The sequence below is a fragment of the Rutidosis leptorrhynchoides genome, chromosome 4, assembly GCF_046630445.1.
Source record: "Rutidosis leptorrhynchoides isolate AG116_Rl617_1_P2 chromosome 4, CSIRO_AGI_Rlap_v1, whole genome shotgun sequence".
NCBI lineage: Eukaryota > Viridiplantae > Streptophyta > Magnoliopsida > Asterales > Asteraceae > Rutidosis > Rutidosis leptorrhynchoides.
The window spans coordinates 616,035,160-616,041,074 of NC_092336.1; the positions used below are offsets into that span (position 1 = coordinate 616,035,160).

Sequence of the window (5,915 nt, forward strand, 5' to 3'; positions counted from 1 at the left end):
TTAAAATGAGGTTGTAGTTTAAATCAATGTTGTGTGTAAACGAATTTTAATTAATTTTTCAGTTCTGATGAGGATGTCCTCCATGGACACCAATAGATGCTGGATGATCTTGGTTATGTCCTTACCAAAACTAATACAACTAATATGTTTATAATCTCTATTCTAAAAAAATTTCCTAATGTGCCATATAGCTTTCATGATTAAAATGATATATTTGTTTAGTTGTGTTTATTTTGGGAGGACTAATCACCGTGTTTCCAGATTTACATTACAGTATGATGCATTTGGAACACTTTAAGTATCATTCTCGGGATGAAGTAAATAAAATGTCTCTCACGATGGTTGTTTTACATCCACTAAAGGTAGTTCATATTCTTCTATGATGTGATTTGCTAAATTTTATCATATTTTGTTATTTGGTTAAAACTTTACGAGTTCACTAATATACCTTTAGGGATTTGTTGTGATGTGCTTTTAAAATACGATTTCATTAATATACCTTTAGGGATTTGTATATGAATATTTTGTCCAATTTTGCAGCACACAAATATAGAAGACAAAGAAATTTTATAAAATATTGATAAACTGAATTTTGCATATTGCAGGTTGTGTGTATAACACATGTCTGTTGACTGATTTTATTATACTTTGCCTAAGGACCTTATTACTGCTTGTTTTCATTCTGTAAGAGTCAAAGACAATAGTTGGTAACCTAAACAAAAAAATTAAGTATAAGTCCAAATTTGCTCAAAAGTAAGTCTTCAACTTTTCACACAGTTCGTCGAAGGTAGATTCATAGCCAATAGATTTGGGTTCCGAAGAACTCGATGGTGTTCGATGAAGATACATAAGAAGATTAAGTGCTGTAATTATCCATCACATACCAGCCTTCTTGAAGGTTGCACTTTCTGTTTCAAGTGGCAAATTTGCAAAGGTAAATTATCTTTTATCATGTTAGGTAAATTATTAATTATTGATTTCCTGTTATGCTACTATCTTATCCATTAAGTTTCTCATAATAGGTGGAAGACGAAAAAAGATCAAGTCACTCTCTTGATGAAGTGTTTGGAATGATCCGGAATACTATATCAGCTTTTGAATCAAAGGTACATTTTATTTGATACATGATCTTATGAATCTTTCAGTTCACTATTTGACAATAGATATATATTTTCTTATATCTTTATCCATTATGACATTAATTTTCCATGTTCATAACACGTTTCTTGATCTTGAAGTGTCGAATATTCTTCTTCCATACATGAGTGATGCAATAACTGATATATCTAAAGCTTGTTAAGCTTTTGAATCAAAAGATTCAGCACCTTCAGTTGCAGGTATCTTGATTATGAGTGCAAATTTCAAACAAAAAAATATCGGTTTTTAGATTCTTTTTTTTTACTCGGTTGCAGTTTTATCTAGATGAGGACTCTGAAAAATTTAACTTTGCTCTCCAAACTTATTGTGTTTCTCAGCTCTTTGACTATTTTTTTTTACTTAGTAATACTGATATTTGTTTTATTATGTTTTGTTACAAGGGTACTAAATTTTATTTCTTTTTTATTGCCTTTGATCTTAATTATTTGTCTTTTTTGCTGTTTAAAGTTTATTCTTGATATTCTGGAATCGCTTTCAAATCCTGATATTAACTCGATGCTTCATGACTGTGGATTTCAGGTTAGTTAGTCTCACTTAAATATGTTGTTTTCTCCAATCCTGGCGGTTAAATGTCTTAAAGGTATGTCAACTACAAACACACACGGTTTTCATTTGAAACCGATTATGCTACACCTGGTTTAATTTAATTTCATGAGTCTGAATATGCGATTGATGATTTTATTTTACCTTTTTTTTAGTCATGTTACCAATACCTATACTAGTTTATATTATTTTTCGGCATGAAGTGTAACACAACTGCACAATTCTACGTTCAGTTTGATATGAGCCAACTCTACGTTCACAATTCTACCCGTTTGTTAAGTACTACTCTAATTTAACCGATGCAAGACTCCACCAACATATTGAAAAAGGGAAGAACGATGGCCAGAGATGGCCCCATCGGGGACAAAAGTCATGTTTCTACTAGGGTTGTGGGAACATATGGTTATGCTGCTCCTGAATATCTTTCCACAGGTATATTTATAATTTGACTAAAGCAGTGATAATATCAATGCTGAGATGATCTATTGATTAATATAATATGTTGTGAGATGATCCTTTTTCCTTCTCTGTGTACAAATATTGACCAATGTTCTGTTTTGCAAATATAATTGCTCTGGCATATATGCTAGCAAAAGAACAAGGGGATGATCATGGTCAGGGTTGCTCTATGGCGAACACACTTAATAAAGTAGACCGTTGAGCCCAACAACTAACATATGTGGAAGTTAATGAAAGTGAGAGTCTTACTATAAGCTATTTACTTTCCCTCATTTTAGCTTCAATTTACTGTTTATATCCACATTGGCATTGTACAATATATCTACTGTTTATATGTACTGTCACTAATGCCTTAAATTTTTATCATAATTATATTGTGAACCCCATTTTTAAAAAGTCAGAATTTGGTTCATGTCATTAGTTAGAATGCAGGTTAAGGGTAGATACTAAGTAGTGAGCTGAATCGGTGTCAAAATTTAAGAGATGGTGCATAACAATTAATATAGATGTTGGATTAATGGGTGTAGGGCGTAATGAGTATCAACATGGATTAACCGGAAACATATTATTTAATATATGAAACTAGAAAAATGGATGCCTATATAAATCTGATTGGGTGTCAAAATGGGTCAATTAGGAAGATGCATGGTATTCAGTTGTTTTAAAATATCTAGATGTATATGTTTTGCAGTCGAGAAGTTATTGTTCCTGTTGAGGTACTTGCACCTGCACATGCCGAGCTAATGAACAACATGACTACATTGCATCTTGTGTCAATAGGAGATTTAAATCTAATTAATCAAACACGTTTGGTATGTAATTTCTTGGTCTAATGTGTAAATGTCAAACTTATTTTGGTTGCATTAGTATCAGAACTTGAGACCATATAATCCGGACAAAGGAATAGCACTACCAATTTCGTCTTCAAATATGTACACTTCTTTGTAAATAATTCAACTTGATCAGCTAACTATTCGAAGACAACCCTTCGATATCATAGTGAATCCCTTCCTCACATAAAGCGTGAGGACAAATCCAACGTGTCATCAGCAAGCTATCACCTCTTTTCCATCAAACACGTGTCTACACCAACTGCTTTCTCTTTTTCTTTTTTAAAAAATGTCTAGAAAAAACACGTGTCCCAATCAACAAATGGTTCTGCATTTGACCACCATCCTCTCTCATCTAAATCTCACCAAAACTCTCTCTTTCAAATCTATCACCTTCAAATTGAACTTCGGCCGTGGTGTCATCGTGCCGCCGTTAGTTTCAATGACCATCATATATGATTAACTCGCCAGAAAATTAGCCACAGATCGGTACAATTTTTGCTTTTTCTACCCAAATACACTTTATTGAAAACCCTAATTTCAACCGATATCAAAAACGATTTCACGATATTTTTTGGTTTGAAGGTGCAAAATTCAGGAAAAGGTAAACAATTTCGTTCTATTTTACTAATCGATTTACACAATAAGTTATGTATTAACTTATTGATATTAACGACGATGATTGTCCAGGTTTGTATTTCTAAACCCTAACTTTTTTAATTAACCTTAATCGGGTTATGTAAACCGATGATATATTTGTGTTAAACTGGATGTGTTTAAGTGTTGACGTATGATGATTAGTTTACTGTGTATGATAGTTTAGAAGGTTTAACTATACTTGAATTAATTGGCCTAAGTCATTAGTCCATTATGGATGTTTTAGATTAGATTATGATGCCATGATTTGCTTAGCAAACCTTTTCATTAGGGTTCAATTTTGATTTTTCAAAATTATGATTCGCTTATGTCCATGATGTATGCTACTTTAAAGATAGGGGAATTACCTGATAATGTAACGAGTGCTATGCCTCACCAACGTTTTTGAAAAAAGTGTGGCATAATTAAGTCACCATTAACAACACATATTGTACAATTGGTTACTTCCCGATTCGCTCTTAATTTAATCGATAATCATTGGGTATTCACAAGGTGACCTAGCGGGGTGGTTCGGGTAGTGGCTCAAAACAAGTTATCCTTAAGCAAGGGTCAAGTTGGGTTTGGTTGACCTACTAACACTTGAATTGCCGAAAATTTTGAATTTTGCGTACGTATTGATTATTACAATTAAAGCTAAGCTTAAAATAATATGAGTACTATGTAGGAGGTTCGTCACTTCTTTGCATCAAAGTGGACGTTGCATGATCTTCATTTGGTTAGACCCATTTGAGTTTTTAATGCATCTTATTACAAAAGTTAGCATCAGCCTTGTCCCATGTTTCTATTTTTAAGCCTCACATGTCATTCTTATCTTATGCAAGACATGAAACATGCTTTGCATCTGTTCGCCATACATGATTTAAAGTGTAAAATATATGTGAATTATTATCCTATGTTTTACTGAAATTATAATTTCAATGAATGAAGTGATTTAGCGGAAGTTTCTTTGTTTTACTGATCGTTGTATATTGGACAACTACACTGTTTTAGGAACAGGGACCGTTGTTGATCATTTAGCGTTCAGCAGCTGGAGGGACTGTTGTCTTATGCACATATTCCGTTGATTTGGCTCGCACAAAACTTGCCATTTCAAGTGAGTTTTTATACAACATACATCTTTGTGATTATTTGTTTAAGTTTTGTGTCTATATTACAGATTTTTCCTTATATAAGTTCTCGAAGTTTGTTTCGGCATGTGTACTACGAGAATATGTTTCATATGTTATTCATTAATCATAGATGCGACATGTATTTACCTATCTTATAATGTAATATTTTGTGGTTCATTACTATTGCTCAATGTGTTGTACATTATTTGTGAATCATGCAGTTTAACTATTTTGGGAATGCATTCGCAATCACTATTTTTAATGTGTACAAAATAGTATATGTAATGTGTACTATTTTGTTTATGTTTTGTTTGTAGTGACTGGACAAGAGTTTAGGATAGGAGGATTGGAGGAAGGCTTGATCATCATAGCCTTAAAGTTGAAAGTATTAATATTACACTTTGCGTTAAATCACTCTATAATTTTAACTTGACTTGATAAATCCTGCAGTTTAACTTTTGTATGTATGTATATGTTATGTCAATAAATTATAAATATTGGATATTTTCATTTTAACCTACTGTTTTTCAGTGTCTTTGCTGCAGTATAGTTTGACTTACCCAAGTCAACTTAAAAAGCCAAAACTGGGGAACAAAGTTATTTTTCAAATGGACAGGCTATTTCAATTTTGTCAAAATATATCATCGATGTAATTAACTTGTGAGTCAAATTATGGGAATGGTGTATTCCAGGCTATATTTTGTATAAAGGCTAATCTTAACCATTTTGACTATCATTGCTCTTTATGCTCATAATTATGTTTATTAGAATTTGTTCTTGATGTATGATAAGAGATTTTATGTGATAGTGTACAATGAGAATATAGTAGGTGTAGGATGCCCAACTACAATGAGAAACGATATGATTGTACATCTAAGTAACTATATTAAAAGGTTATATCATTTTACAAACCCGTGTTGTCACCGGCATATCCTTTACAAACTTTGTATTTGTGTGTTCCACTACTACAATTAAAAATATCAATGTTGCGATTTCAATCATTGTGTATGCATAGATTGTTACCATTTATCTCAAACTCGTGGAGATACCTATAGAATAATTTGTTAATATTATACGAAAAATCAATACTATATTATATAATAAAAAATCAATACTATCGTGGAGATACCTATAGAGCTTTAGAGCCTGTGCGTTATAA

The 5,915-nt window shown here is 32.2% G+C and overlaps 1 long non-coding RNA gene across 1 annotated transcript; it reads left to right on the forward strand.

The window, feature by feature from the left end:
• The first annotated feature begins 3,699 nt into the window (after positions 1-3,699).
• On the forward strand, positions 3,700-5,286 carry LOC139904088 (uncharacterized). Its single transcript, XR_011778652.1, has 2 exons — positions 3,700-4,740; positions 5,074-5,286. It is a non-coding gene; the product is annotated as an uncharacterized lncRNA (long non-coding RNA).
• Positions 5,287-5,915: the final 629 nt, after the last annotated feature.